The sequence below is a fragment of the Triticum urartu genome, chromosome 7A (genome assembly GCF_056163025.1).
Source record: "Triticum urartu cultivar PI428250 chromosome 7A, HENAU_Tu73, whole genome shotgun sequence".
Taxonomy (NCBI): domain Eukaryota; kingdom Viridiplantae; phylum Streptophyta; class Magnoliopsida; order Poales; family Poaceae; genus Triticum; species Triticum urartu.
Window position 1 is genome coordinate 99643157 of NC_141879.1, and position 23621 is coordinate 99666777.

The window sequence follows — 23621 nt, forward strand, 5'->3', positions numbered from 1 at the left end:
AATGGCTGCATGCATCGTCCAGGTGCAGAGGCCGAGGTTATTCTTCCTTTTCTATAAAAAAATTTTGTCCTATAAAAGGCAGATACTTGTCCAAAAAAAAAGTGCGAAGGATGTGGCAATGAGACCGAAGATCAACAGATCTCAGAGTCAGTGGATCCTAAAAAGTGAAAAAACAGGCAACCAGTAGTGGGGAGTTACTTATATTATATGTACCGAGGGAAGATAGCTAAACCAGAATAGCACAAGGAAAGGACTAGTGGCATATGCACCTCAGTTATTGTCAGACTCAGAGTCAGATTTCGAGTGAACACAGGAGGGGAGGAGCATTCTTAGAAACTTCTTTTCGTTGAATTGTGCTTGTGGTGGACCTCGTGGTCGGTCTCTAAAGTAGGCTCTTGGTACTGGGGAAGGGAGTTTATGTACAATACTGAAATAGTCGCCACCTTCTTTGCATCGTTTTTCCAACTCAGGGCAGCCATATATGCTTAGCTTGTCAAGGGCTGGCAACCGCTGAAGGAGACCATCCGGGAATTCCTTTACTGCTGGACAAAATAAGATCTCCAATGTCTGAAGAGAAGTGAGGCCATTCATCCCATCAGGCAACGCTTTCAGGCCAGTGCACGTTACCACGCTCAGTTTTGTCAGATCTCCGAGGTTTGAAGGCAACGCCACCAAACATTGGAAGTCTTCAATCGTTAAACTTTCAAGGGATGTAGACAACCTTGGAAGACGTTGCATCTGCGACAACGGAAGGGTCTCAATCTCGTTCGATGAAGCCTCCCCCAGAATACACAGGTCTTTGAGAACGGGGCACAATGGAAAACTTGCAAGCTTAGGGCACTCCCTGATTATGAGCTCTTCAAGCACCGGGAATATCACTAATCCGTCAATAGCCACTCCCGCATTGTTTTCTGCCCATCCCTCTAGACTACATAGCTTTTTCAAGTCCATCTTCTTCAACTTTGGGAAAACCTGTAGAGGGGTACTGTGTCCTCCACCTTCTATGCAAAGGTTATCACATACTGTCTTCAGTTTACCCATGTTTTCTAAGGATAAGTACTCCAGTGATGGTGACAACCACACTACTGGTATATTCTTACACCTTATCCAGTTGGAAATCACGAGTTGTCTTAGGCACCGAAACATCTGAGGAACACTCATCCATTGTGGTATTGCTATGCCACCATATCCGTATAACTCCAAAAAATGGATCTTGCTATGAGGTTTTAGATGCTGGAACACTTCTTCATCATTACATGCCTCATTTCCGGGCTTGTTATATTTTGTACGGCCCCAAGAGAACAACAACTCACTCAGATTTTTCTTCTGCTGGAGATTGGCTTCTTTTGCATGATTTACACTTTTTATTTTTCTCAATCTGTATAGTTCCAACCTGCCGTGAAGCTGTCTCAACTCTTTGAGCTCCTCAATACCACAACCATCTCTATTATCCACAACAAATGTTGTTAGTGTGTGAAGGTTGTTAAGCTGACCAATGTTTCGAGGCATCCGCTCCAACTTATCACATCCAAAAAGATAAAGATGTATGAGCTTTCTCAGGCCCATCATCATGTCTTCTGGTAACTGTAGTAGTCCTTCGCAATGATTGAGCCTCAAAGTTTGCAGGTTATACAATGAACATATTGAACCTAGCAATCTAGCATTGGGTCATAAGAGAGGTCAAGATACCGTAAATGTTTTGCATTTATGGCCTTGAAACTGGCGTCCGACACACTCCGCCAATGCAATGCTCGCAATGATACATGTGGCAGCCGGTTAAAGTCCAGGCATATCCTTGATGGAGCTAACAAAGTGCGGAGAGATGTTTTGCCTTCCAACAACCCATTGATCTGTTCCAATTCAACCTCTCACATTTGCAGGTGACAGACATTTTTTACCATTTCTTTTTGTTCAATCAATTCTTCCATGGTGGCACATTCATGGCTAACATCTCTGGCTAAGTCATGCATTAAATCATGCATTTTACAAACTATTGTCTCATATCTTGTGCCACCATAATAGCGATCAGATTTGACTACCACTTTAATATCTTGCAGGAAGGACCTCTGAACCAACTCATGGAAAATGAGTTCTCCTTTCTGTGCTAAATTTATAAGTAAAATGCGCCACTAGTCCACAACTCAAACTGATTGCACACTTTAGGCCAACAACTCGAGAAGTGATCTGATTTAGTCTACAAACTCGTTGATTTGATCAAATAAGGCCAAAACCGGCCCCAGAGTAAAAACCCGGCCACATGGATGCCATGTCATCCTTCGTTGCCCGCTGGTGATTTCACTATGTTTTATAAGGGTCTGTTTGTAAATTCGAGAGCTTTTTCTCACAACCATGCTAAGGGCGTTTGGAAGGGAGAAAAAATATTTTAAAAAATTGCATTGACCAGGACGGACTTGAACATGGGCCGTTTGGAGTTTCGCATGCCTTAGTGACCACCACACCAACACCACGTTTGCACACTAACCTGCAACTCAGGGTCTATATATGTATACACTTAGAATCAGAAGTTACTTAAAAAGAACGTAAGGTTTCCATTTCACCTCTCTTTCGTCCAACCTTTCATATATACGTCCCACTCTTTCCTTATTCTTTTTGATTTCTTCCCTACTTAAAAAGAACGTAAGGTTTTCATTTCACCTCTCTTTCGTACGACCTTTCATATATACGTCCCACTCTTTCCTTATCCTTTTTGATTTCTTCCTCCCATATTTGATTTTTCTACCATCCATTCAATTGTCTCATGTTTATTAACTTACCAAAATAAACACATATTTTATTGGCAAGTCATTAAATTCTTACCAAATAAGTGCTTAACAATAAAATGGCAGATAAATCATGGCAATTGTATATAAATATTTGGTAAGATTTTAGCGTATCAATATAATAATATATGTGGATTCTCAAAAACAATAATACAATAATAGACGTGCAGTCAGGGGCTAATCTATTAGAATGTTTATACTCCCGTTGCAACGCACGGGCAATTGTCTACTAACGCAAGTTCTGTCGGACTTGAGCCCAGGTCGTCGGGATAGAAATCAGCTTCCAGACAGATACACCATGAACTCATTCATGCACCAACAGGCAGCCTACTTTATTTATCTTTGCAGATTGACAAACAGAAGGAAAAAGATCGCCTGATTGAAAAACGATCTGGAGGGACCTTCTGATTTGTTTTTTCTCTGTCATGATTCTATGTGAAAATATATCCTGTGGGCAGCATGCTAGTGTGCAAACCAGATGTTGGTTCCGTGGTCAGTGACGCAGTCCAAATTCTGAACAGCCCATGTTCAAATCTTGGGTAACACAAGTTTTTCTACTATTTTTTATGATTTGTGAGAAAAAAATCATCAAATTTATATATAGACCCCTGTAAAAAATAGTGAACGCACGAGCAGTCAACGGAATGATGACATTGCATCCATGCGGCCGGTTTTTTAACTCTTGGGCCGGTTTTGGCCTTATTTGATCAAATCAATGAGTTTCTGGACTAAATTCGATCACTTCTCGAGTTGTTGACCTAAAGTGTGCAATCGGTTTGAGTTGATGGACTAGTGACGCATTTCACTCTAAATTTATTGTTCCCTCTTCTTGAATAAAGCCATTTGCCATCCAAAGTTGGATCAACATATCCTTCTCCATCTCATAATCCTTCTGGAAAACAGCACAAAATGCAAAGCATTGATTCATTTCAGCTGACAGGTGTTTGTAGCTTAACATTAATATGGGTATGACCTCATAAGCATTATCCCCAATGCTACTTTCTTCGATGGCCTTCCATTCCAGCACTTCTTGCTTTGAACTCAGCAATCCACCCAATGTCTTCAAAGCAAGAGGCAGCCCCCCGCATTTATTGACAATACGTCTTCCGATGGTGACTAACCTTGCTTGCTTCTCTACACCAATGCTTTGTCCAAAAATAGTTCCCATGAATCTTCTCCAGTAAGAAATGTTAGCTCATGGGTCTTAATGGTGCACATTATAGAGGCCACTTGCTTGCTGCGACATGTGACCACTATAACACTTCCTGGTCCGCCAACAGAACACAATAGTAGCCTCAGTTCATCCTCCCACATCCTCTTCTCTTCATTCCATACATCATCGAGAACAAGTAAAAATCTCTTCTGGCCAATGACTTCATCAAGTTTCTTCTGCAATAGTTCGATGCTGTCGGGCAGGTCACATCTTCCACTTGTAGCCAATTCAATGATGGATTTCACAATAGCAATAACATCAAAATTGTCTGACACGCAGTGCCACATCTTCAACTAGAAATGTTGCTGGACCTCTTGGTCATTGTACACCATCTTCGCAAGAGTTGTCTTGCCAATACCTCCCATACCAAAGATGGGCAACACCTACACTTTCTGCTGATCTTGCTGGTCTAGCAGCAACTTCACCACTCCCTTCTTGTCATCACCTCTTCCAAACATCTTGGTGGACTCGTCCAGTTTGGAGTGTGTCTGCCGCTATATATGCTGAACCTGCGTCGGGGTATGCGCATTGCATTGCATTGGTGCAGAGCTAAGCATGCGTGTGAGCCTCATAAAAAGAAGAAAGGTAAAAATACCAAGCAGATTTATGTTAACTAAACATACAAAGCAAAATTAAGGTCTTCCTGTTGGTAGATGTTTAGACTTTAGACCCTTTGCAGCAGACTAGCCATTTGTTACTACCCAAATTCAGTTATGGCTAGTGCATGCTACCCAGATTCGACTGTAATGTTGATCTCTAGAATTTAGCATGTTCCTAGTGGGAAGTATTTCATAGTTTTTCTTCCACTTTAGTATTCCTAATAGGTAACCTAACCAAACATTATATTTTTCTGCAGTTTGACATGTGGTTAGGTTTTGATCAAAATCCTCTGTATGCTCTCTTGCATGAGTCTATCTACTGTGAGATAACTTTTGATATACTTTATTTAAATATGTTTAGCTGGTACTGCAACTCTATTTATTAAGTCTAGTGTAATTCATGCATCTAAGGATCTTCATCAAAATGGTCGGCCGATAAGATTTTCAATGAAAATGGAAGCTTGTTTAATCCTGTTAAGGCTACAGCAGAAGGTCGTCCTGTGTATCTGACTGAGGAGGTAAGTTCAAATCTTCAAGCGAAACATCATTCACTAGTCACGTACTTTATATTACTCTAATCTGAGCTCTATCATGCGTTGGGAGTAGAATTTAATTCTTTTTGGGCCGTCTAGCAAGTTTGTAACTTGTAACTTGTAACTTCTTCATTAACTTCCTTGATTATACAAAAAAGTGTTTCTTACTAAATTAGAAACTCATGAGGTGAAAGGCTTATTTTGCCGCCTGTTTTCAACCAACGAATAGTCTGTGGTTACTGAAGTATGGCAACTGGAAGTTCTGTAGTTGCATTTTATTTCCTTGTAGCTTTTGGACATCAAAAAAAATGTAACTTACATGTCATTAGATCAATTCAACAGTACTACAATGTCAATACATCAATTGACCGATAGTGCAAATACATGAGAGCAACTGAATTTTGGACATCATCAATCGATCAATACATCAGAGCAACTGGATTTTGGACAGCAACTGCATTTTGGACCACTCTATATACATCAGGATCATATATCAACAGAGAGGAAAAGGGAAAAGATGGGGGGTGGTCGATGGTGCGCTCACCTTGCTCGCCGCCGTCGAACGGCTCTGCATGAGTGCGTGTGATTGACCGCTGAGTGCCGGTGAGTGCGGCGCTGGTGGTCGGTGGAGGGCATGGAGGTGAGGCGAAGGGTGGGAGCCTTGCCCACTCGTCCTTGGTGCGCTCGACGAGGAACAAGGAGAGCCACGACCGGCGGCGTCAGGTGTGGCGAGTACCGGCGGCGACCCCCGTCAGAGCCGAGTCCGACGCGTCCTGGGGTTCTGGTTGTGGCAAGGAGGGACGCGATGAGAGGGCTGACTACTGGATGAGAGACGGCGGCGACTGAGGCGGAGACGGCGGCGATTGGCCTGGAAAGGACGGCGGGATGGGGTTGGCGGCGGCGGCCGCGGGATGGGAGTGCTCCTATTCCTTGCGTGGTGCGGCGCGGAGCGCCCTGTTTTTTATTCGTTTCTTTGTGTTTTTTTTTTTGCTTTTTTTTACTTTGAATTTTTTCCATGAATCCAAAATCCGAAAAACATCTTCGGGATTTAAAAAAAATATATTCAAAAAATGTTCTTGAAACTTGAAAATCGCTCATAAATTTGAAAAACATTCTTAGGTTTCAAAAAATGTTTTCAGCTTTAAAAAATATTCATGAATTTGAAAATGTTCTTGGATTTCAATTTTTTTCCTCAATTTCAAAACAATTTTAATAATTTTAGAAAATATTTCAAATTTAAAAAATGTTCCTGAATTTCCAAGAAAGATCATAAATTTGAAAACTGTTCCCACATTTAAAAGCATTCAATAATTTGAAAAAAATGTTCATGAATTTACAAAATGTTCTTGAATTGAAAAAAATGTTGATGATTTAAAAAATATTCAAAATATGTTCACAATTTCAAAAAATGTTCACGAAATGAAAGAAGGAAAAGAAAAAGGGGAAATTAAAAATTAAAACTTGAAAAAGAATAGAAAAATAATTAAAGAGGAAAAAACAGAAAGAAAAAAAACAGAAAAAGAAAAGAAAAACAGGTTGGGTAGATTAACCTTCGCAAAACGGGGAGGGAGGGGTGCGCGATTGATCGCTATTCCCCAACCTACATGGAGAATAGGATCCGTCGGCATGAAGAGCAAGTGGCGTCCTCTCGTCTGGCCTCAGTCAGGGCCTCGGGGGTGGCGATAGATGTTTTTGAGTTGGGCCTCAGTCGGTGCACTAAGCTCGACCGGGCCAAAAGAGGATCAACTCTTCGTCAGAATTTGCGCCCAGTTTTCAAAGTCAACACAGTAAGAACGTGAAGCTGAAAAGCTCAAAAACACTAGTTAAGGGTTACCCTTTGCAAAGGTCACTCCCCATCTTCTCTATCACTAACAAGTGACACACTGTATGTGCGTCATTTGCCGCAACTAGGGAGTTTCTTTTTTTTCGTAGATTCATCTATTCAAAATGTTTTATCTCTTGAACTGTGCATCTAAATATCGAACCGTTTTCATCGTTGGATTTCTCGCGTTGAGATTTCAAAAACTAGGTCCTCATGTTAATAGGTTTCACCTAATGTTTTTCCACAAAAAACGCAGAAAAAATTGGAAACCGGAAATGAAATAAAACACACAAAAAAAGACAAAAAAAAAAACGGAGCCTTAAAGAACGGTTGTGGTTTTCACCTTTTTGAAAGCAGAAGCTGTACTTTTTTCTTCTTTTGAGGGAAGCATAGGTTTTGCTTCTCATAGAAGCACAAGTTGTGTTTTTTTTCATATTTTTTTCAGGAAAGTGCTTCTCATGGAAGTATTGACTGTGCTTCTCGTAGAAGCAAATCTGTGCATCCATGAGAAGCCCAGTTGTGCTTCTCATGAAAGCAAATGCTATGCTTCTAGTGAAAATATAGGTTGTGCTTCTGGCGGAAGCACAAACTGCGCTTCCCATGGAAGCATCGATTGTACTTCTCGCGGAAGTAAATATGTGCATCCATGAAAAGCCTATCTATACTTCTCGTGGAAGCACATGCTTTCGAGAAGCACATATGTGCTTAAGAAAATTGCACCAAAACCTAGCGAAAGCCAGGCAAAAAATGAAATACTGAAAAAAAACTGTCTAAAACCTGGAAACACATAAATAAAATCAAAATCGGAGGAAGTGCTCAACACGCGATACGTGGCAGCGGCTGGGCGTACAACTTGGCGCGGTCTTGGGCAAAAGAATGACCCTTGCGGGAGCCCCTAGAGGACAATCGTTAGTTAGTTGCTCCCAGAAAAGCCTGTCCGGACATGAAGGGCAGCCTTTTAGCTCATCCATAGCTATGATAATAAAGCCTTCATTTTCTCCAAGCTGGGAAATGAATTACTGGTAGAATACACTCCTAGTTAAATATTTTTGAATGTCTGCACATATCCCGGGGCACTAATTTTGGCATTCCAGTCATACTTGCACGCTAGAATTGTACATTTGTACTACTATGTTATGCACAGTGCGTTGAGACCCTGGAATCCAAACATGTCAACCCGAATAAAAAAAATTCAGACAAAGAAGACGGAAAAGAAAATCTTAGAAGCTTGGGTATCCCTTGGGTTGACATGTTTGGATTCCAGGACACTGAAGTGGTAATCTGAATTACTAGTACTAGTTCAGACTTTATGCTTCGTAATATTCATAACAAAGATATGAAGGCAAACTGCTATCAGGGCCAGTTACACTGCTCCTCCTCGATTAAGCACAAGTTCCTGTAACACTCAAGCTGCATGCTACGCGTGAACAGAGAAGACAGGGGAATTCAGACTTTGCCTTTTCCTTGACTGACGAAACACTTACAAGGTTTACACACCTCCTATCGATCCGGGCCAATGCCCAACAACGACATGCCAGACAGGCTCTCACTCACATGCCAGACTACCACTACAGTGTCCTGTGCACACCGACATGGGCTTCAGAGCCAACGGACATTTTGAAAAATTGGTAGGCAAATAAAAATACCTACCGACAACTACAGGTAGACATATACTGACGACGCACACATGTAGGGAGAGCTACGACGGTCACAACATGATCTAGCTCCGGTTATTACATCTACTTCCAGACAACACTCATCACATGCCGTGATGATGGAGTTCCGACGTAGCTTGACGAGCATTGCTTCCTTCATTTTGTGGGTGCTTTCAGAGATTCCAACCTGCAGGTACTTTGATTGCTTTCAGTCATATACATTGTACCTGAATATTACCAGCATATGATGGACCCGATTTCGTTTTGCAGAGAGATTTACCTGGACACACATTCATCCGGATTTGCTTCACAGCTTGGGTTTTTCCTGCGCTGTCATCACAGTGGTGTCTGAATTCTGGCAGGAGTCCAAAGCAAGATAAGTTTATACCAAAGGGTATCCATCAATTAGTGAGCATGATGAATGAGTAGTTGTGTGCTTACCGGCGTATGCTTAAGAATGAAACGGTGTTGCAGCTGACTGTCATCCGGCACTTGATTTCCTGACAGACACAATATCAGTATAGAGTCTGAATACCAATTTTCCTGACGATGACAGAGAAACTAGAGGCAAATAAAGATTATGAAAGCATTTCCTCGCCATATTTAATTAAATATTCATCCAAGAAATTTTGGCATTGATATATGGAGCAGAACAGAGGTTTAGCTAGATTAAGTACAGTGCTGAGTTGATTCGAGTACAGTTTACGAAATAAAATTAAACAAAGATGGAGCGTACCTTCCAAATGGACCAATCACCTTGAGCACTTGGAGAAAATATATTTGTAGAAGGAACGTCGGTCGGAGAAATGAGTGATGTAATTAAAAGATTTTTCATGACCAAGCTCTGCTCCTAGGTTGGGTCGCCTCTTTATGCTGTTTTTGATGATTGTTGAGATGAACACAGAGCAGTAAGCAACGAGATACACTTGTCCTAAAAAAGAAGCAGATACTTGTCCAAAACAATAGGCGAAGAGTGTTGCAACCAGACCGGAGTAAGCTGCTCCTACAAAACAAAATTAAAAGGTAATCAGTGGGGAGTTACTTAAACCATAATAGAATTATGAAGGGACTTGTGGCATATGCACCTCAGTTATTGTCAGACTCAGAGTCAGACTTCGAGTTAACACACGAGGGGAGGAGCCTTCTTAGAAACTTCTTTCCGCTGGATTCTGCTTCCTGTTCTGGTTTTGATTCCTCTGATGATTCTGCTGGAATGCTTTTATGTGGGATAGGGACCAAGTGGTGGAAATACTCCCCACCTTCTCTGCATCGTCTTTGCAACTCAGGGCAACTAGATATGCGCAGTTCGTCAAGGGCTGGCAACCGCTGAAGGAGACCATTTGGGAATTCCTCCGTCGCTGGACAATCATAGATCGTCAATTTCCGAAGAGAAGTGAGTCCATCCATCCCATCAGGTAACCCTTTCAGGCTGCTGCAGTCACTCACCATTAGGACGCTCAGCTTTGCCAGATCTCCAAGATTTGACGGCAGCGCCACCAAACCTCCGAAGTGTTGAATCCACAAAATTTCAAGGGATGTAGGCAACCTTGGAATCTCCCATGAACACTCCACCTCCAAGTAATATCCTTCTAAATCCAGGAATTTGAGAACGGGGCTCAGTGGAAAACTTGCAAGCATAGGGCAGCGGCTGATTTGTAGCTTCTCAAGCACCGGGAACATTACTGAGCTATCAATGGCCACACCCGCACTGTTTTTTGCCCATCCCTCTAGACTGCATAGCTCTACCAAGACCATCTCCTTCAACTTCGGGAAAATTTGTAGAGGGGTACTGCATCCTCCACCTATGCAAAGGTTATCACACAATGTCTTCAGTTTACCCATGTTGCACAAGTATAAGTACTCCAGTGAGGGTGAGAGCCATAATACAGGTATATTCTTACACCTTGTCCAGTTGGAAATGGTGAGTACTCTTAAGCACTGAAACATCTGAGGGTCTCTCATCCATCGTGGTATTTCTGGGCCACCATATCCATACAACTCAAATATTTTGATCTTGCTATGAGGTTCTAGATGCTGGAACACTTCTTCATCATTACATGCCTCATTTTGGGGCTTGTCATATCTTGAAAGGCCCCAAGAGAACAACAACTCACTCAGATTCTGCTTCTGCTGGAGATTGGCTTCTTTCGTATGATTTACACTCTTTATTTTTCTCAAGCTGTACAGTTCCAACCTGTTGCTAAGGTGTCGCAGGTCTTTGAGCTCCTCAATACCACAACCATCTCTGGTATCCACAATAAATCTTGTTAGTGTGCAAAGGTTGTTCAGCTGACCAATGTTTCGAGGCGTCCGCTCCAGATTAAAACACCCATAAAGATAAATATGTATGAGCTTTCTCAGGCTCATCACCATGTCTTCTGGAAACTGCCGTAGCCCCACGCAATGATTGAGCCTCAAAGTTTGCATGTTGTACAATAGACATATTGAATTGAGCAATGTAGAATTGACACTGCAATATGAGAGGTCAAGGTACCGTAAATGTTTTGCATTTACGGCTTTCAAACTGGTGCTAGAACCCTGCCAATGCAATGCTCGTAATGATACATGTGGCAGTCAAAATCCTGCTGCACCCATGAAAGAGCTAACAAAGTGTGGAGAGATGTTTTGCCATCAAACAACCTGGAAGTATTTTCCAATTCAACCCATTTTGGTAATTGCAGATGGCATACATTGTTTACCAATGCTTTCTGTTCAATCAATTCTTCTATGGTGGCACATTCATTGCTAACATCTTTGGCTAAGTCATGCATTTTACATACAATTATCCCATATGCATAGCCATCAGATTTGTCTGCAGCTTTCATATCTTGTAGGAAGGACCTCCAAAGCAATTCATGAAAAATGAATTCTCCTTTTTGTGCTAAATCCATTGTTCCCTCTTCTTGAATAAAGCCATTTGCCATCCATAGTTGGATCAACATATCCTTCTCCATCTCATAATCCTTGGGGAAAAGCGCGCAGAATGCAAAGCATTGCTTCATTTCAGATGACAGGTGTTTGTAGCTTAACTTCAGTATGGGCATGACCTCATATTTGCCTCCAACATTATTCCCAATGTTAGTTTCTTCAATGGTCTTCCATTCATGTACCTGTTGCTTTGAACTCAGCAAACCACCCATTATCTTCAGAGCAAGAGGCAGGCCCCCGCATTTGTAGACAATACGTTTTCCGATTGTGACTAACTCTGTTTGCTCCTTTGCACCATTGCTAAATGCTTTGTTTGAAAACAATTCCCATGAATCTTCTTCACTCAGAAATGCTAGCTCAACGGGATCGACTGTTTGCATTATAGAGGCCACTTGCTTGCTTCGACATGTGACCACTATGACACTTCCTGGTCCACCAATAGAACACAACAGTGGCTTCAGTTCATCCTCCCACAACTTCTTTTCTTCATTCCATACATCATCAAGAACAAGAAAAAACCTCTTCTGGCCAATGACTTCGTCAAGGTTCTTCTGCAATAGTTCGATGCGGTCAGGCAGGTCGCATCTTCCATTTGTAGCCAATTCAATGATGGATTTCACAATGGCAGAAACATCAAAATTGTCTGACACGCAGTGCCACATCTTCAACTGGAAATGTTCCTGGACCTCTTGGTCATTGTACACCATTTTAGCAAGTGCCGTCTTGCCAAGACCTCCCATACCGAAGATGGGCAGCACCTGCACCTTCCGCTGATCTTGTTGGTCTAGCAGCAGCTTCACCACCCCCTCCTTGTCATCATCTCTTCCAAAGATGTTGGTAGACTCGTCCAGTTTGGAGTGTGTCTGCCGCCAAGGAAGTTGCGGCCCCTCCCGATTGACAGAATTCTCAAGGCCAAACATGTTCATCTCCTCAACGAGCCCCTTGATCTTCTCGAGAACTCCTTTGAGCTTTCTGCTCATGGCAAAACGGAAGAGCAGCGGGCTGCGGCGCGTGACGTAGCTGAGTACCTTGCGGAGGTGGACTCGCCGATTTGGGCTTCGCGGCGCAACGCCTCGTACTGGAAGTCGTCGAGCACGTCACCAGCCTTGTAGGCGACGTCCTTGAGCTTCTGCATCCAGGTCCTGAGGTAGGCATTCGTCTGGCTCCTTTCCTCCGCGTTGGCCAGCTTGCACTGGACGGCTAGCAGATGGCGCTCCAGCGTTTCGCGGTCGTCGTCCAGGCCACACATGCGGGTCATGGTCTGGACGAGCGCGTCTGCGGCCTTGCCGGCCAGGCCTTCCACCACAGGGAGAAGCAGTGATTCGGCCATGACCTTGCAGATCGGAGGAAGAAGAAACTGCAGCATATGCATATGAAAGAGGGAAGAGAGATTCAGCACTGGCAGATCAGGAACAACCGAAGAAGAACAAAACACACCCCAGAATGGAGGAGAGAATGCACCTCAGCAACACACGAAGTCGATCAGATCCAACGCGCCGTCGGCTCCCCGGTTTGGAGCTTTCTCGCCAAGGCTACTATAGGAATGGGATGCTGCCGTTGGTGAAAAGAGAAGTGAAGGCACCTGCATGCAGCTGACGAAGAGGAAGACGAAGAGAGGCAAAGGGAAAAGAAGAGATGCTAAACTTGCATTACTAGCTCACTTTTCTGATTTCCTTTGATGAAAGGACCAAGAAACGAATAAAGTTGGTGCAGCAGGACTCTTTTGCCTGCAGAGTCACTGCTTTTACCGTTCGTTTGGATTTATATTATCTCAACACTGAACGTCTGCTTCTTTATACGAACAATAACATGGGGTGGCCACACAATAAAAGAAAACTTCTGGCCGCAGGATGCCTTGTTTGCAGTCCCTGACTGCATTTGTCTGCACAAATTCCATGTCCACGCAAAGGATGTACAAAGATCTGGTTCTTGTTGAATTTCCTAAGGAAATACTTTTCTAATCTCAGGATGTTATATAGCAATTCCTAGATATTAATTGCAGTGGGTCCCAAGTGTTAGTGGTGGAAAGATTCTGGCTAGTATGTTCCGTTTTCACAATTACTCTAAACTAGACGTATGGGGATCCCTTCAGCCGAAATAAGCATAAGTTCCCTCTATATGTTCTTCTGGTGTATTTGGAAAGCTCGAAACGATGCTCGTTTTTGCAGGAAAATAAGTGCCCCTTCGCAGGTTTATGCTGCAGCAACGGCGATCATGCAGGGCTCCAGTATGGAGGTACAAATTCCCCTCGGATGGACGATACAGGCTGCTCTTCAATCTCCAGGATGCTTGAGCTTGATGACGCTTCTGTGCAAGGACAGCAAAGACAGGGCAATGTCGACCAACATACGTCACCCAGGCCGGGAAGAACTATCAACGAATATATCCACCATTTCAGGCCCCATCATTTACTTGGATGCAGCTTGGCCTCCAAGTCCGTATGGCAGATCCACAGTTGCTGGCATAGGTATTTTCATACAGTTCGAAGCTGATCGGCGTTGCTCTTAGCTGTGTATCTCGGCCATATCCTCACCAACAACATCTGCCATTCAGGCCGAGGCATTCTGCTTGATGTTAGCGTCCCAGATTGCAGGAACACTTCAGATTCAGCATGCTACCTTTTTTGACAGACTGTGTGACGTTGGCGATTGCGGCAGCATCGCAGAACCTGATGCTTGCTCCTGGATATTGGTCCATCAGACCACAACTCGCTCAAACAGCAGCCTCCACAGCCTGTGATGCTTCCAGAATATATCATGTCAACAGAGGTTATAACTTCAGAGCTCATCATCAAGCCAAGTTGGCACTGAAGATTCAGAGTGCATCTTTTAGCTACAGGTGTTTAAATTCAGTCATAGATACATGCCTAAATGCAGATATAGCTGCAGTTTCATGCATCATGCAGTGCAAGATTGTACATGAACGTTGTTGTTAAATTGATGAAAATTTCTGTGTTCAAAAGAAAAAACTGAAGTGAGTGGTGGCATGGAGGGTGGGAAACGCGCATCTTTTATCTTTCTTATTTTAATGAGGCTCACTTGCATGTTTAGTTCCGCACCAATGCAATTGCTTGCTTTGAGCCTTTAACATGCCATATGCATTCGCATACAGCATATATAATTGCAGATAGAGGTATAATAATAACATGGCCACGCTGGTTCTCCATGGCTAGGAGGCTATGCTCTCTTTCGTAGCAACCGCTGCTAAAGGGGTTTCAACTTGCTAGCAATGGTTGGATATTATGATCTAAAGAGTAAAGTTCAGTTAATAATAAATATTATGATCTAAAACTGAACCGAGGCTCATTAAGAAACTGAAGAAAATATCCAAATGCTGCTACAGTAGGGCGTGCCTACCTACTCCCATGAACTGCCCCGATCAGGGGCAGCTCATCAGCAAACTCAGGGTGTGGGCCCCCCTGGTGCGCAGTGGAATTGTTGTAAAGAAAAGAGAGAAGAGAAGAGCAACTACGGCTGCTGGACTGCTGCTGCTCTAAGCTATCTATTTTTCACTTCAATCACTCAAGAAAAGGCTACTGACCAAGCCCTGAGCTGGAGCACTGGGAAGGACCTTCACAACCACCAGATCGAGCTGTTGGTGGTGTAGAATTAAGAGGAGGAGATGGGAGGGTCATCAGACCAAGCTAATCCATCCCCTAATGATTTATTTATGGCTCAAACTTGTGCTATTTTGATCCTGGCAATGCAACAATGGCACCAGAGCCATATAGCATCAAGTTTGAGCCCTACATGCTCAAGTTCATGCTTGATCCATTAAGTTTATGTTAAAAATCAAAGGGTTCTTCCTGTCTAAATTTAGATTCAAGTTGTTCCTCGTGATTGAGCACAGCTTGAATGTCGTGGTATTTCTCACGGGGGGCTTTGCGAGTCGACAGATGCCACAAGGGCTTAGTGTGTGGGTAAGACTGCTGCTGATAGGACCGGGAGCGGGTATGCGAGTAGCACGCTCTAGTTTACCCAGCTTCGGAGCTCTCCGTAGAGATAATACTCCTACTGCTGCATGTCTGAGTGTATCTGATATATCTGGTACAGAGTCGCTTCTAGAGCTGTATCTGAGGTCAGTGCCATAGGCATCTGGCCTCGTATATATGCGGGTGGCCGGATGAGCATGCAAGCTCTAGTGGCCGAATGGCACTTGGCCGTGGGTGTGTGCGTGAGAGTCCAGGGAGACATTGTGGCCGCCCCATGGATGGATGGTTGCTAGCTATATATAGCATGGGGGTAGCTTACTACCTAAGCTAGGTAGTGGCGTGGGGGGCAAGTGGGCATGGGGCACCATGCCCATGTACATGATGTGCATGCCTCTTTGTCCCTGGTGCACTTTATAAGACAGTGCCCAGGGACGGATACACTGTAGATGATGTCGTCGCTACTATTCATCAATAGTGTCGGGTACGGTCGTCTCGTCGGTGTCTTGTCGGTGTCGGGTCGGGCTGCAGTCGGCAGCCGGCTGGTTGGTGCAGTCGGCAGCCGGCTGGTTGGCGTAGTCGGCAGCCGGCAGTCGGCAGCCGGCCGGGCAGAGCAGTCGGACGGGGAGCCGGCAGGAGCGGCCGGACAGTCGGACTGAGGGGCTTTGCTAGCCCCGATGTTTTGAAATATCGTCTTGCCGTCCTCGGGGTACCCGTGGTCGATTACTCCGACAGTAGCCCCCAAGCCTCCGGGCAACTTGGCAAAGTTGGGCGGAGGTTTTTTGGCGAGTGTTCATGGAAATTGTCAAGAAAAAAGACAAAGTTAGTCCATGCAGATATATCAAATGTTTACTTTTTGCATTGCAAGTTTTATGCGGAGGGTGCCGACTCGGTTTCGTCCGAGCCCCCTTAATCTTTTTCGTGTTCCCTCCGCTTTTTGGCTTGTGCTCTTGCTTGCCGAACAGCCGCTCTGCGGTCTGTGGCTAAGAGTGGGCCGCGAAGTGGAGTGTACAGTACTCAGAGTCTAGGAGCAGATTCAACCGAGTAGATACTTGTAAAGGAAAACGACCGGGTCGCCCGAACGTCTTTCTTCCCGGGCGTTTTTCGCGTGGGTGGCCTCCAGCGTTCACTCTTGCTAGTCGGACAGCCGCTCTGCGGTCTGTGACTAAGAGTGGGCCTTTGGTACCGCGCATGGTACTAAGCCGTCTGCGGGAACTAACGTCTCAGGCCAAGCGGCCAGCCCCCGGGCCAACTCTGGCTGGCGCCGGGGCGAACAGTGATGCTATTGTCATAAAAAATGCGGAGATAGCACCCCGAGCATCGCTCGGGGTTATCCGTGCTTGCGTGATGCAAAAATATGCGGGCGAGGAGCTCACATTGATTTTCGTGTAGTCGCGGTCGTCGGAGACAGCCGGCGCGACTCGGCGCTCGCGAAGCGCGTCGGCACACCCGCTGGGTGCAGCCTTCGAGCCCCAGCCCCGGGTGCTCGAAGGGGGGGTCCCGGCCGATCAGGCTCGACCGGCCAGGCGGCGAGGCGTCTTGCAACGCCCTTTTTCTTCTTTTCCTCTTCTGCCGGCTGCTGGCAGCCGGACAGAACTTCTCTTTTCTGCAATCTTCGCGGGGGCGCGTCAGCGCACCCGCTGGGTGTAGCCCCCGAGATTCGGGTCGACTGCTGAGCAGTCGGGCCGGATCTTCCAGCAACTACTTTGTCTTCTCTCTCTCGCGGGGGCGCGTCAGCGCACCCGCTGGGTGTAGCCCCCGAGATTCGGGCCGACTGCTGAGCAGTCGGGCTGGATCTCCCGGCGACTACTTTGTCTTCTTTGTCCGCCCACACAACTGAACGGATACTTCTTCTTTCCGTCCAGCCAGGTAGGCAGCCGGCAATATTTGTCCAGCTGGCTTCTTTTTCTTTCTTACTTTGTCTTTTTCTTTTACCAACTGGCAGCAGAATGCACGGGCGCAGCAGCCAGCGTAGGCAGCGGTCGGGAGCCGGCCAGCCGGCTGCAGTGGGGACGCTGATAGGCATGCCAGTCTTTTTTTTTTGAAGTCGGCCACACAGGCGGAAGTGCATGCATATGTACCGGCCTTTGGTATAACCGGACATGCATGCGCACCTGGCCAAGCATGCATGCATGTACCAGGTGAATCCATACGCGCTTTTTCTTTTTCAGGCGGCAGCATCTCTTGACTTTTCTTTCTCCCCCGGCCGACCTCTTTTTTCTCTCTCTCTCTCTCTTTTTTCAGCACCCGGTCCTTTTTATTTTTCTCTCTCTCCCGGCTGCCCGAGCGACACCGACAGGCTGCGGCAGCGAACAACGGGAGCCGGCTGAGGCGCACCCGGGTGCCCGGAGGTGAGGCGGCGAGCCGAGCACCCGGAGCCGGGTTGCGGTCAGGGCGGAGCGGAGGGGCGCGGCGACCCGACCGCCAGGCGCTGGTGAAGCCGGTCGCGCGGACAGAGCCGGGCAGCGCGGGAGGGAGCCGGCGGCCGCGGGCGCACGGGCGAAGGCGAAGCCGGCGCGGCCCTTGGGGCTGGACGGCGCAGGGTAGGCCGAGCCGAAGCCGGCACGGTGCTCGGGGCCAGATGGAGGCAAAGCCGGCCGCTGGGGAGGCCGGGCAGGCGCGACGGAGGGGCTCGGTGTGCGCGCGAGAAGGAGGCGGCCAGGGGCAGCAGGCGGACGGCGATGCGGGAGCCGCGCAGCTAGGGAGCGGGGGAGCCGGCCAGGCCGGCCGGGTGGAGGGTGAAGCCGGCAGGCGACGGAGCCGGCAAGCGGCGGAGCCAGCCGTCCGGCTCGGGGCGGAGACGGCAAGCGGCCGGGGCCGGGCGTGGAGGCCGGCAGCAGAGGCGGCCGGGTTGGGGGAGCCGGCCAGGGCGGAGCCGGCGAGCCGGCACGGAAGACCCGGAGGGAAGGAGCCGGACGCTCGGGGCCGGCTAGGCGAGAAGGCGGAGCCGGCGCGGAGGTCCCGGGAGGTCGGACGCCGGGCGGCGGGAGGAGCCGGCCGTCCGGGCTGCGGGCGGAGGCCGGGGCGGGGCCGAGGGAGGTGGCGGCCAGATCGCGCGGGGAGGCGGCGGCCGGGCCGCACGGATGGTGGAGCGGGGCGAGCGCGCTCGGGGAAGTCGGCCAGCTCGTCGGAGCCGTGGAGGGGCGAGGCCGCGGGACGAAGATGGCGCGGAGGCCGGGTCGCGGGCGCCAGCCGGCAGGCGCGCGCAGGAGCCGGCTTGGGTAGGAGCCGGACACGGCAGAGGCGAGGCGGACGCGGGAGGAGGCGCGAAGCAGCCGGCGCAGGGCGATACAGCCGACTGTGGAGGACCCGGTCAGAGTGGCGGGCTGGCGGGCGAGTGCGGAGCAGGGGGCCGGGGGCGCACCGACCCGGAGCTGGCCGGGCGGGCGGCAAGCCGGCAGGCGCAGGGGGCCAGCGCGGCAGGGGAGGCCGGGGCCTGCGGGCGAGGACGCGGAGCCGCGCACAGGCGAATCCGGACCAGCAGGGATGCGCGCAGACGAAACTCCGACAGCAATGATGCTCGAGCAAGCAACAGTAAGAGCAGTAGGAGGCATCGGCTGCAGCAATGGAGGGAGCAGCAGCGTTCTAGCAGCGGGCACGGAGCGCACGGGCGTGGCCAAGGCAAGCCGAGGGATGGCAGCACGCACAGGGAGGCGCGGCCATGACGCAACGTAGAGATTTTTGGTGGAGTATGTCTTGGGCGTCAACTGTATAGGCAACGCGTGACCATGGTTGACTGATGCATCTAGCTAGCTTGTAGATGATATATGGAGGCCGGGGCAAGGCGCAACGCGGAGGAAAGCAGGGCGAGCGGTGCGTGGACGGCCACGGTCGACCGAAACGAGGCCCCGCGCGCGGACGGGCAGCCGGCGTCGCAACGGTGGTGGTGAAGAAGGCGAGGCCGACGGCGAGGTCACGCCGCCCCTCACGGCCATTCCGGGGGCATGTCAATGTCGAGCCCCCGACCGCAATCGAAGAGACGGCGCGACGCCGCGGTGGTGAAGACGAAGAGGCCGACGGCGAGGACGCGCCACCCCTCACGGCCGCTCCGGGGGCGGGTCGATGTCGAGCCCCCGAGCGCTACCGGAGGGACGGCGCGACGCCGCGGCGGAGGCGATGAAGAAAAAAAAAAGGGGTCCCGCCCGGACAGCGAAACCAGCAGCAGCGTGGTTGCAAAGTACCGCCCCACGGTGGGCGCCAAATGTCGTGGTATTTCTCATGGGGGGCTTTGCGAGTCGACAGATGCCACAAGGGCTTAGTGTGTGGGTAAGACTGCTGCTGATAGGACCGGGAGCGGGTATGCGAGTAGCACGCTCTAGTTTACCCAGCTTCAGAGCTCTTCGTAGAGATAATACTCCTACTGCTGCATGTCTGAGTGTATCTGATATATCTGGTACAGAGTCGCTTCTAGAGCTGTATCTGAGGTCAGTGCCATAGGCATCTGGCCTCATATATATGCGGGTGGCCGGATGAGCATGCAAGCTCTAGTGGCCGAATGGCACTTGGCCGTGGGTGTGTGCGTGAGAGTCCAGGGAGACATTGTGGCCGCCCCATGGATGGATGGTTGCTAGCTATATATAGCATGGGGGTAGCTTACTACCTAAGCTAGGTAGTGGCGTGGGGGGCAAGTGGGCATGGGGCATCATGCCCATGTACATGATGTGCATGCCTCTTTGTCCCTGGTGCACTTTATAAGACAGTGCCCAGGGACGGATACACTGTAGATGATGTCGTCGCTACTATTTATCAATAGTGTCGGGTACGGTCGTCTCGTCGGTGTCTTGTCGGTGTTGGGTCGGGCTGCAGTCGGCAGCCGGCTGGTTGGCGTAGTCGGCAGCCGGCAGTCGGCAGCCGGCCGGGCAGAGCAGTCGGACGGGGAGCCGGCAGGAGCGGCCGGACAGTCGGACTGAGGGGCTTTGCTAGCCCCGATGTTTTGAAATATCGTCTTGCCGTCCTCGGGGTACCCGTGGTCGATTACTCTGACATTGAACTTTTTGATCCCTAAATCTCTTAAGTTTCTAGCCCTAGCAGATTGTATGTTAACTAAGGGTTTCCTTTTCATGATGAAATAAAGGGATTTGAAGCATCTGTGCAAGTTCAAAGCAAAATCACCAATTGCCGAAACCCTAATCCTAATTTCCCCCTCGCTGGTTCAAGTTTCTAACCCCTCGCTGTCCTCCTCCTTTTTATCTCTGTTAACTGTAACTATGATCACTTGATCAGATTTTGTACCCCTCTTGCTTCTGCTCAATCTAATGAGGCCAGCAAATGCTGGATCTTTCAAAAAAAAAAATCCCCCAAATCAGACGAACCCTAACTCTAATGATCATGAATTAAAGGGCAGCGGATCTTATCATGGAGCTGTGGTGCCATGGCCGCCTCCTTATGCCGGCAGGCTCGTTCGGGCTCGCGCTCGAGCGGGCTGGCCGTCCGCTGCACCGACCGGTGGATGCAGGGGCATCCTTGTGCGCCTTTCGCCGCTGGAAGCCCGCCACCGCGCCGGATTTGATGTGGCTCGCCGTCGCCGTTGCAGGGACGCCTGCACGCGCGTGGGAGCGATGCTCAGGACGCCAGCAAGCCCCGCTCGACGGAATCTCGCGCAGGCCAAAGCCGCACGGAAACCCAGCGAGTGAGGCTCACCGGCGCCGTCACCTTCCTCCGCTGCAGCTGGCATCGCCGCTGCGTCGTGGCCCGTGGGAGGAGAAAGGAGATCGGGGGAAATGTGGGTAGGGTTCGGGGGGAGCTGGGCTGCGCGCTTGGGTTAGGCCGAGCCAGCGGCAGCAGCCAGCCCGGCAGGCCATCGTAGCCCGGACCAGCAGCAAATTGTTATCCCAAAAAAACCTTATGCTTTTGGGAAACATTTCTGTTATGGGAAGATTTTTTTAGAAAAAGCTAAATATTTTTCCTTAAAATTAATGAATTTTAGTAAATAAAGTGAACATTTTTAGGGCTTATTCATGAATTTTTATGTTTATTTTGGCATTTTAATTCCTTAAGTATTGTAATCCCTATTATGTTTTAGTATTCCATGTTTAAATTATTTATGCTGCAATTGAATTATGTTTAGTTAATTTTATTTTATGGCGTTTTATTTTGATGTTGAATATTACTATGGTCATTATGTCATAAAGTTTCCTCTACAACATAGAGTTTAAATGGGTCCTCAAACTGAAGTGTGGTTTTATGCTTTGTCAAAGCTAATTGATGAATATTGGCCAAGTATAATTTATGAATATTTTTTCCACAATTTTTTGGTGCTCATGTTCATTTCTGGCCAAAGCTGATTTGAATGTGATCAATAAATTTAATTATGATGATGGTGATGCTTACTAAAGCACTTTGAATTTTATTTTGGATCACCTAATGTCTCTCATATTACTAGGATGTATAATGGCATAGAGCAACTTAATGGTGACAATTATGCTACATGGAAGGAGAAGCTTGAAATTACGATGGCATTACTTAATATTGATTATGCTATCCTTAATGATCCTCCTGAGACACCTAAAGAAGATAATGAAAATTATGATGCCCTTAAGAAGGAATATGATGTTATGAAGGCTAAGTGGGATGACTCTAATTGCAAAGCCTTATGATGATAAAGGGTTCCATTACACAAAGCGTGAGGGGAGCCAGTATGCACCTATGTAATTTTCCTCTATGATAATGTGGGTTCTACCTCAAATATAAATGTCAGTACTAAACGTAAACGAGATGATAATGACACTTCTTCAAAATTATGGCACTATCGTTTAGGCCATATTTCAAGGGGGGATTGGGCGTATCATTAAAGATCAAGTTCTTCCTTCTCTCAATTTTTAGGATGCATATGTTGATCATTGTATAGACTGCATCAGAGGAAAATATGCCAAGAAAATTAAAAAAAAGGTGAAAATGGAAGCGCGTGAGTTTTATAAATAATTCATACGGATATATGTGGTCCATTTAATGTGAGATTGGTGGATGGTTTTAATTCTTCATGACGTCCACCGGTGATTTCTCCCGTTATGGATATACTCCCTCCGTTCGGAATTACTTGTCTCGAATATGGATGTATCTAGAACTAAAATACATCTAGATACATCCATTTCTGCGACAAGTAATTCCGAACGGAGGGAGTATTTATCCTATTAAAGAAAGAGCAGAGTCATTAGACAAGTTCAAGATTTTCAAGGTGAAGTTGAAAATCAAAGTAATAAAAGAATTAAAGTTGTAAGATCTAATCGTGGTGGCGAGTACTACGACAGACATACTTCTTATGGCCAAATTCCTAAACCATTTGCAAAATTCTTACAGGAAAATGGCATCATGGCATGGTATTCAGCACCGGGCAAACCTCAGCAAATGGGGTGGCTGAAAGGCGGGACCGCACGCTTATGGACATGGTGCGGAGTATGTTAAGCCACTCCACTTTGCCGGTAAATTTATGGATGGAGGCCCTTAAAACAAAAACACATATTCTTTACGGGGTTCCCAGTAAATCGGTGCACTAAACACCGTATGAATTATGGACTGAGAGGAAACCGACCCTGAATTATTTTAATGTATGGGGTTGTCCTGTTGAAGCAAGGATTTTCAATCCAGTTATGGGAAAATTAGACCCCAAGACAATTAGTTGCCATTTTATTGGTTATCCTGACAAATCTAAAGCATGTCGGTTTTATTGTTCAAATCAGGAAACAAAGTTTGTTGAAACAAGACACACTGTGTTCTTGGAAAATGGTATGATGAGGGGAAGCATGACACCTCGAGAAAAATTTTTGGAGGAAAAACGGGAATATGTCCCGATGCCAACAATTCAAGAACCTGTTTTCCCGGTGCCTGCTGGTATTGCACCTCCTGTTGACAGGATTGTTAATGCAACACCTGCTGAGACTCATGTGACTATTTCACGTGTCACACCTGATGATGTTTCTATTGAAAATACTTAGAAACCTCAATTTGTCGATGATGTGCCAAATAATGAATATCCCAGAAGGTCACAACGGACTAGAAAAGCATGCTATTCTCGATGATTATCTCACTTGCACGAGTGAAGATATGGATGAGTCGGTGTTGGACAATGATCTCACTCATTTAGAGAAGCCATACAAAGTGAATTTTCATCTGAATGGCTCCATGCTATGAAATATGAAATGAAGTCCATGAGCACTAATGATGTAT

General features: G+C 47.2%; 2 pseudogenes across 1 annotated transcript; both read right to left on the reverse strand.

The window, feature by feature from the left end:
• Positions 1–131: 131 nt before the first annotated feature.
• LOC125518424 (putative disease resistance protein RGA3) lies at positions 132–5699 on the reverse strand (annotated as a pseudogene).
• Positions 5700–8447: 2748 nt separating this feature from the next.
• Positions 8448–21209, reverse strand: LOC125518425 (disease resistance protein RGA2-like; annotated as a pseudogene). Its single transcript, XR_007290147.2, has 7 exons — positions 20443–21209; positions 12992–15379; positions 9688–12863; positions 9339–9605; positions 9044–9102; positions 8883–8957; positions 8448–8789 (listed from the first exon to the last, which is right to left on the reverse strand). The product of XR_007290147.2 is annotated as a disease resistance protein RGA2-like (transcript).
• Positions 21210–23621: the final 2412 nt, after the last annotated feature.